This window comes from Vigna radiata, chromosome 8 (assembly GCF_000741045.1).
Source record: "Vigna radiata var. radiata cultivar VC1973A chromosome 8, Vradiata_ver6, whole genome shotgun sequence".
NCBI lineage: Eukaryota > Viridiplantae > Streptophyta > Magnoliopsida > Fabales > Fabaceae > Vigna > Vigna radiata.
Window position 1 is genome coordinate 5,341,749 of NC_028358.1, and position 10,109 is coordinate 5,351,857.

General features: G+C 36.3%; 1 pseudogene; it reads right to left on the reverse strand.

The window, feature by feature from the left end:
• Positions 1-920: 920 nt before the first annotated feature.
• Positions 921-4,479, reverse strand: LOC106770125 (annotated as a pseudogene).
• Positions 4,480-10,109: the final 5,630 nt, after the last annotated feature.

Consider the following 10,109-nt stretch of genomic DNA (forward strand, 5'->3'; position numbering starts at 1 on the left):
TACGTATATGTGTCCCTCCTCTGGGGGAAAGTACTATTAACATGTTGGGCTCCAATACTACCCCAATTTTGCACAATAAGTATGCTTTGGAAAAGTGAAAAGGTTTGGGTAAGAAGGATTGCCCCAAATTGGATGATCTTCGATTGACAGGGAGACATCACATCTTTTTATCTTTTTTCTTTCTTTCTTTCTTTTTTTTTTTAAAAAATGAAACTGACTGTGTCATTCACCACATCATTCTATTTCAAAGTTAAAATCGTGAGAAAGATTATGATGAGCAGTCTTCAGTCAGCGTGGACTTTTATTGGCTTGTACCGTGGCTAAAGGTCAAAGGGTTTTGAAAGAAGGGATAATGAAGGCCCAAATTAGTATTTGACGGTTAAAGTGCTTTAAACAAGAATCATTTGCAAGGTGTCCAGTCAACTGTCTTAAGGGATTTGAACCTCAGGCATCCTTTATTTTATCATTGTCGTTTTTTCCTTTTTTCTTTTTTCTCTTTTTTTTTTTTATTTTGGATCATTCTTTTCGTTGCCCCTGTTGTGGCCCTTTATGATACTTTCCTTTTTCACTTCTATTTTTTCTTTCTTTTAGAAATTTCCTCCTCAACTTTGGATGCTTATGATGTACCCTTTTAAGTTGACATCGACATGCCAATGATTCTTGTCTAGGGTGATGAAAAACAATTATGAATTTTGGCTCAAAAGTGGTGCAATTGGATAAACTTCTTTTGACGTTTGGATAACGAAAAATGGCCACACGTCACTCTGAATCTTGTTTGCCTGACTTTCTTGCGACTTTAAATCTGAAACAAAACTCTGTAGTGTTTGACACATCAACTTCATTTTTCCTTTGCTTTGCTTCCTTCTTTTTTTTTTTTTTATATCTCCCTGATCAACATATTATTGGTGATATATAACATGATGAAAAATGCCCCAATATTACACGTATGGCAATCCATTGTCTTAAGGGAAACGAAAAAGTTAGGATTCAAGTAATGTGAATGCATATGCTTTATCAAGAAAAGAACACCGGTTACCCCCCAAAACCTTGAATCAGGAAAGGACTCACTAACAAAATTTTCTTTCTCTTTTTTTTTTCATTTCGAAAATACTATGCCCTTGACAACTTTATTAACAACAAACTCAACATGTGACTTTCTTTTTCACTTCTTTTTACGTTTTTTTTTTCACGACATCCTCCAGGACCGAGTTCGCCAACCGGATATGCCTGTGATGCTTTTATCAACACGCGTTTATTTTCATTTTCATTTTTCCTTATTTACTTAACAGCTCAGCGTGACATGCAATATTTCANATGGAATGCAAACAACCAAAATATGAATGAAATCATGTGGACTTTATTCAGTGAAGAAACACAGAGTACAATAAGCTTTAAAGATAATATCAACATCCCCTTAATGGCAACCACTATCACGGAATCATTATGCGTAAAACTTTTTTACTACATCAGAATTAACTGACAATGGTAACTCCTCTCCATCCATTCTTGTGAGAATTAGTGCCCCACCAGAAAATGCTTTCTTCACTACAAATGGCCCTTCATAATTTGGAGTCCATTTGCCCATATGATCCTTTTGTATAGGTAGAATCTTCTTTAACACCAGCTCGCCTTCATGAAATTCTCTTGGACGTACCCTTTTGTCAAATGCCTTCTTCATTCTTCTTTGGTACAATTGTCCATGGCATACTGCCGTTAATCTTTTTTCATCGATAAGATTAAGCTGGTCGAAACGAGCTTGAACCCATTCAGCCTCTTCTAATTGGGTTTCCATTAAAACTCGTAAAGACGGAATTTCCACTTCAAACGGAAGTACTGCCTCCATTCCATACACAAGCGAGAAAGGCGTTTCTCCAGTCGACGTTCGTATCGAAGTGCGATAACCATGTAAAGCAAAAGGAAGCATTTCATGCCAATCCTTATATGTGACCACCATCTTCTGGACAATCTTCTTAATATTTTTGTTAGCAGCTTCTACTGCCCCATTCATCTTTGGACGATAAGGAGAAGAATTAATATGATGAATTTTGAACTCCTCACATAACTCTGTCATCATCTGGTTGTTCAAGTTAGTGGCATTATTAGTGATAATCCTGTTAGGGAGCCCGTATCTGCAAATCAACTCCCTTTTTATGAACTTGGTCACCACTTTTCTAGTCACATTAGCATAAGAAGCAGCCTCAACCCACTTGGTGAAGTAATCAATTGCGACTAATATGAAACGGTGTCCATTTGACGCCTTTGGCTCTATAGCTCCGATGACATCTATTCCCCACATCGAAAAAGGCCATGGTGCAGACAATACGTTCAGGGTTGTGGGCGGCACATTGATATTATCTGCGTACACCTGACATTTCTCACACTTTCTCACATGTGTACAACAATCATTTTCCATAGTCAACCAAAAATACCCCGCTCTCAGTATCTTCCTGGCCATTGAGTGCCCATTCATGTGCGTGCCAAATGTACCCTCGTGCACTTCTTTTAGTATCAATTCAACTTCCTTGGTGTCCACACATCTGAGAAGGACCAGGTCATGATTTCTCTTGTATAGGATATCCCCATTTAAGATGAAGCTACCAGCCAACCTCCTTAACGCCCTTTTATCGTTTTCAAATGCCTTCTCTGGATATTCTCGGGTCTTAAGATAATACTTGATATCAAAGTACCAAGGTTTACCATCTACCTCCTCCTCGATAAAATGACAATATGCTGGCTTTGCATGGCTCTTCATTTCGATCATTGGCAACTCTGCATCTTGATCAACTTCAAACATCGACGACAAAGTAGCCAACGCGTCTGCTAATTGATTATCTTCTCGCGGTATATGATTAAACGTGATGGAATCGAAATACTCAGTTAATCCCCTGATGTAAGCTTGGTATGGAATTAATTTTGTATCCCTAGTCTCCCATTCTCCCTTCAACTGATGGATAACCAAAGCTGAATCTCCATACACATCCAGAATTTTTGCTTTAGACTCTATTGCTGCTCAAATACCCATAGCACAGGCTTCATATTCTGCGATGTTATTCGTGCAATTAAAACACAACCTTGCAGTCATTGGTATATATTGATTCTTAGGAGAGATAAGCACTGCCCCTATTCCATGTCCCATTACATTCGAGGCTCCATCGAATAATACCGTCCAGGCTTTTTCATTTTTGACCTCTTTGTTCTCAGCAAATAAAGCCATGATATCTTCATCAGGAAACTCGGGTTGCATTGGCTGATAATCACTAATGGGTTGATGGGCTAGATATTTCGCTAAAGCGCTACCCTTGATAGATTTCTGAGTAACATATACAATGTCGTACTCGGATAGTAGCATTTGCCATCGAGCTATTCTTCCAGTGAGAGCAGGCTTTTCGAAAATGTACTTGATAGGATCCATTTTAGATATCAACCATGTAGAGTGACTCAACATGTATTGTCTTAAACGATGAGTAGCCCACGCCAATGCACAACAAGTTCGTTTTAACTACGAATATCGTTGTTCGCAATCTGTGAATTTCTTGCTCAAGTAATATATAGCATGCTCTCTTTTCCCGTCTTCATCATGCTGACCCAATACACAACCCATTGAATTATCCAATACGGTCAAATACAAAATGAGCGGTCTTCCTGGCACAGGTGGACGCAATACGGGAGGATCTTGCAGATACTGTTTGACCTTTTCGAAAGCAGCTTGACAATCTTCATTCCAGACTACAGCCTGATTTTTCCGTAACAACTTGAACATTGGTTCACAAGTAGCAGTTAATTGGGAGATGAACCTAGCAATGTAGTTCAATCTACCCAGAAAACCTCGAACCTCTTTTTCTGTTCTGGGCGCAGGCATTTCTGTTATCGCTCTTACTTTGTCAGGATCAACCTCTATCCCTCTTTGGCTGACAATAAAACCCAACAATTTTCCAGACTTTACTCCAAACGTGCATTTGGCAGGATTTAACCTGAGCTTGTACTTTCTCAGTCTCTCAAATAATTTCCTCAAGTTGGAAATATGCTCCTCTTCCGACTCAGACTTTGCAATCATGTCATCCACGTAAACTTCAATCTCCTTATGCATCATATCATGAAAAAGTGCCACCATTGCCCTTTGATACGTTGCTCCAGCATTCTTGAGCCCGAAAGACATCACCTTATAACAAAATGTTCCCCATAACGTGATAAAGGTCGTCTTCTCCATATCTTCCGGTGCCATTTTAATTTGATTATATCCCGAGAATCCATCCATGAACGAAAATAACGAAAATTTGGCCGTATTATCAACTAAAGTATCAATGTGTGGTAACGGGAAATTATCCTTCGGACTTGCACGATTCAAATCACGATAGTCAACACACATTCGAACTTTTCCATCCTTCTTGGGCACTGGTACAACATTCGCTACCCATTGTGGGTATCTTGCCACAGCCAAAAATCCTGCGTCAAATTGCTTTTGGGCCTCCTCTTTAACTTTTAGGGACATTTCCGGTTTCATTCTTCTTAATTTTTGCTTGACTAGAGGGCATTCTGGCTTGAGTGGGAGCTTATGCTGCACAATATCAGTATCCAGACCCGGTATGTCATTGTAAGACCACGCAAACACATCTTTGAACTCCTTCAATAAGGCACGCAATCTTTCTCTCACTCCTGTTTTCATACTAGTATCGATTTTCACCTCCTTTATCTCATCCTTCTCTCCCAAGTTGAGTATTTCAATCTCCTCCTGATGGGGTTTTATCTCCTTAGATTCTTGTTCTACTAATCTCAACAATTCTAGAGGGGGTTCCACATCTTCTTCGAAATCATCTTCCGTATTATCGATAGGGTGCTCAAAATTAGGAACATTGATATCGTTATTTTCAAAACAATCGTTGTCACATCTGCATCATTTAAATTTATGAAAGAGTATAAATAAATAAGAAAAACAAAGAAAAATGCCAAATGATGATGAAATGCAACTTTATAATCACGCTGAGTGAAAAGTAAAAAAAGTCAATCTGCAAAACCTCAGTTCTAAAGCCCCAAGCGAAACTATAGGCTGAATTAAAACTATTACATTTTATTCACATTAAGCATCACAGGTAAATCCAGTGTTTCCCAATTGCTGAGTTGAGTATCAGGGGAGCAAGCCCACACAAAACTCGAGCTTTGAGGCTTGTCTTCATCCTCCACGGCTGCTATCTGGCCAGTGTTGATCCATCCAGCACTGCAGAAGTTTTCCTTGATGTCACCAATGTGGATTTTGCTCTCTCTGGGCTCTCGTCTTTCCTTCCGGCTAGACTGCGTTCTCTTCTTTCTTCAATCATCCTCTTTCTATCTTCCTTGGTAGGCTTGTACCCCAAGCCATATCTGTTCTTGTTTTCAACGATTTCTAGAGGGAATGCTCGCCCCTGCCGATATTTGCCCAAACCTTCCCCATATATATAGCCCTTTTTCAGCATAATTTTGGCCATCATAATGGAAGCACATGATAAATGAGGGTTTACTGGAAACGGCTCCACACATGCATTTCCTACAATCTCCAACGATTGGAAGGCTGTCTCAAGAGCTTCTTCAGCCGCCTCTATGTAGCGCGTGGATGATGGCCCACTCACAAGAAGATCCTCTTCTCCTGATACTATCACCAGCTTATCCCCCATCACATATTTCAGTTTCTGGTGTAGCGTAGAAGGCACAACTCCAGCCGAATGGATCCATGGGCGCCCCAACAGACAACTATAAGCTGGCAGGATATCCATAACCTGGAATGTTATTTGAAAGACACACGGGCCAACTTGCACTGGTAATTCCACTTCCCCCATCACTTCTCTTTTGCTACCGTCAAACGCCCTCACAATCATTGAACTTGACTTCATATGCATTCCTTCGCAAGGTAACTTTTCCAAAGTTGCTTTCGACATGACATTCAAAGAGGAGCCATTGTCCACTAAGACACGCGCTATAACATGATCCAGGCATTTCACAGATTGCGACGTAAACGTCTTTAGATTCAAAGTTCAGAAAAAAAAATACGATTGTTTATGGCGGGATAGATACTATTTGATGAGCAATGAACATTTAGAATTTTATTATTTTATTGTTGGTTTAAGAGTTAAGAAAACATATTTTCATTACGTATATTACTATTATACTGTGTATAATATATAATGATAAATGTATAACAATCATCTATTACTTTTTAACTGTAGTTGTTATTTCTAAATAAAACATTAATTGTTATAAATTTAATCAAATATTTACATTAGTTTTATTCTCAAAAATTGTCTTTTTAAATTAATCAAATTAAAATCACATAATACATTTGTATCAGTAATATAGTATTGAAGACATAAACATAAAACCAATAATAACTTCATCATAATTTTATCCTACGAGCGGACATTTTTATTTTATTATGATAAGATTAGTACTACAAACCGCTGAGAACATTTATTTAAGAGCTTTTAGTTTTATATGAAAAATACTTCTAGTATAAAAACTAAAAAGAATATTAAGAATTTGGTTTAATCTTATCAGCAATCCTTATTTTTTTCAAAATCTTAAATAGGTTCTTTTTCTTTTTCGCGTATCAATTGGGTCCCTAGTGTAAATTTGATTCAATTAGAGGACTACCGACGAAAGTTAAATATTTGCTTACGTGGCCTGCAAGATTGACACGTGGAAATTTAATTAATTTTTTTTAAAATGACCATAGCTGATACGTAATTTAAATAAGGGCAAAAATGAAAGTTAGTCTTTTATAATTGTGTTGTGACCTTTAATTGAGGGAAAAGAAATGAATTAGGCGAAATAGTGTTAGGGTTCATGTCAGGATCTCTCTGAAGGTGAAGTTAGGGTTGGTGTTATTAGGAATTCTTCGAAGGTGAAATCGCGTTCCTTGTTCGATTGCAAGCTTTGAAAGGGAAAACACATTCTGTTGATTTGAAGAGATGGATAATGAATTGTAGAAGTCTCATTCTTGTTCATCTTCAACATGCAATGGGTGGCGCAATGAGAACTGTAATGTCGTTTTTCGTAGTGGTGGATCATCCCTTTGCTTGTGCGGAGAGAAAATAGTGGTAAGAACAGTTCGAATTGTGAAGAATATAGGGAAGCAATTTTGGGATTGTCCTATGTACAAGGTAAAAAAATATTGATGAGTAGTTTTTTGTTTTACTAGAAAGTCGTTTAATTTGTTTTTTGTTTTTTTTTTTTTGCAGAATGGACATGAAGGTGGTTGTAATTTCTTCAAATGGTACTGTGACGATGGTAGTGAGAAAAGCTATACGAATGTGAAGTGAGAAGAAAAGCATGAGTGTGTGTAAAAGACAGGAGAAATTATATGAATGTGAAGTGAGAAGAAAAGCATGAGTGTGTGTAAAAGACAAGAGAAATGGGAGGTGGAACGAAGATGATGAGTGATTTGTATAAATATGTTAAGGTTGTGGAGAAATGGATGAAGGTGTTGATAGGAATGGTATTTTTGATTTGTATACTTAATGTTATTGTTATTTCAATATGGATGATAAATCCATAATGTAGTAGTGTTGGTGGTTTTGTTAGGACTGTACTCATTATATTTGATTATGTGAAGGAATGAAGTTGTGTACTGTTTGAGCGACAATTTTGTGTACTGCCTTATTGACTTCGCTAATCCTGAAATTCTGATGTATGTTTATAACGTGACATCATTAGTGTTTTACATACAACAAAGATGTAATTTGAATCCTAAACATATGAAGAGATAGAAATATTAGAACTTGAATAATGAATCAAAGAAATATTAGAACTTGAATCTGGTGTTGTTGCAGTGTTAAAATGTGTTGTTTTCTTTGAATCACTTTTGTTGGTCTTTTGTTTGAGGTAGGGAGGTGGAATACGCCAAAAGGAAGAAATTGTTTCATCATGTGCGTGCAACAAGTTGAAGGAGTTCTTCTTGCGGAGGGGTGATTTTATCCACATAGCAAGAAACGATTATTTTTCCATGACTGTTATGATTTCTCTTATGTTCCAGCAATGTAGGAAGACAAGAAGCTTCCTGAACAACCATACAATGTAATGATAAGCATCCAAGTGGGATTTCACTCTGTAAGAATGCATCATTCAGTGGCTATTTATGATAAGCAAATGCATGTGATAAGCTTATTTCAAAAATAACATGATGCAATACGTGATATATATATTTTTTTACAAATGTATGAAAGTTCTTCAAACATATAAATACATATCTGCGATTATATGGATGAAAATTAGAATTACATTAACGAGATATTGTAAGAAAAATTTATAAGTGATACCTTCAGCTCAACCTCTATGAAATCAGCCCCCAATTCCAGAACTAATTGCAATGCTTCCAGTAGCATGTTGTCATCGCCTTTGGATAAACTACCATCCCCTTTTTTTCCTAAGTAAATAGAACAAACACATTGAATACAAAGGGAGTAAGATATAATAATAGGAGGATAAGTTTGTTGTGAAGTTAAAAAAGAGGCGATGAAAATAAATGATCTAGCGTGAGACTGTTCCCACTTAATCAGTTGTCTCAAGTTTCAATTTTAAACATGAAACTGATAATGTTTCAACTTAATCAGTAATCTAAAATTTAAATTTTGGACTATCACTTTAAGCACTGCAAAGGTGAGTTATGTCACCAGTGATAATCCTATCATGCTAAGACAAAAAATTATCAATAGATGATTGGTTCTTTAAGGGAATTCATACACTCTCTCTTCCAAGTACTAACACTAATTTAGAGTATATATGAGTATGTGAATACAAATATCATCTTACAAGTCGGTTTTATGAAATTAAATTAGATTTAAAGTAAATTCTTAACATGATATCAAAATCATAAGTTACGATCTATCCTAAAAAATTTCTTGTTTGTTCATTCATTGTTCCACTCGTTATTCAAATATTCGTTAAACATATTGTTTCACCCATTGTCAGATTCGAAAACAGAAAAAGAAAAAGCAAAAACGGCTATAGCTTATGTGAGTTCTAAGAGATGCACCACCACTCAAACTCACATAAAGGATCTACATCATCTCAAATTCAAAATCTTAATAAATTTATAGAATTTTTCTTTATTTCTACTAAATATGTGAATTAGACTCCTTCTTATATTCCCAACAAAACAAACATAATAATAAGAGAGTTGAGATGAATTACCTGTTAGCAAACCTCTACTGTGTCAGCACCTTCTGCCTTTGCATGATTCATGTTATTCACGATCTGCTCAACAGATACAGATTGTTGTTCATTTGTGATTGGAGCACAAATGTTGAAAACCTGGTTAGCACTGTTAGCAATTTGGGTCACTTGTATATATATAAGTAATTATTAAATGTGTTAGGGCCATTATATTATATTAGCCAATTTCATAAAGTGATCTAATTAAAATAAATATGGCTAAGGGTATGTTTGTTATGAAAGGTATATTGTGTAGAGACCAGTAATAATTATAATTTGTTGAAGGGGCCAATTTATAATTATTAAAACTAAAGAAACCGTTAGAAGTTTATTATGGGGTCATGGTCCCCATCTGAGAGCATAAGATATATTCCTGTTTCTTTCTCTTTATCCCCACCAGAAGAGAAAATTTAGAGGGAACTAAGGGTGCTCTATAGAGGGAAGATCAGAGACCATTTTCAGGTTGATTAATTATTCCCAATATCCAATTTCCGTTCTATTATTATAGAAATATTGGGAACTGCTTTGATTGTAGAATTTAATGCATGTGGTTTATTGCTCTTTATTGTGAATCTCTGAATCATAAATTCTAACAATTGGTATCAGAGCATGTTAATTTATGATTAAATTGCATAAACCAAATTTGGGAATTTGAAATTGATTACGAATTATAAATCTATAATCAATTTTGTGCATTAATTCTACGGTTTGAAAAGGAAAATTAACATCCAGAATTTCCAATTTGAATGTCTTTGTAACCCTAATTTGGGAAAATTCCCAAATTTGAAACCCTAAGGAGAGTTTCCTTTTCTGGTTTACCTTCTTCGTTCTCTGGTGCTGTGCGTTTTTTTTCTCGCGTTTTCCGCTCCATCCATGGCTTCCTTCTTCTGGTTCGCTGCTTCTCTTTTCTTTCTTCATCTTCAACTTGCGGT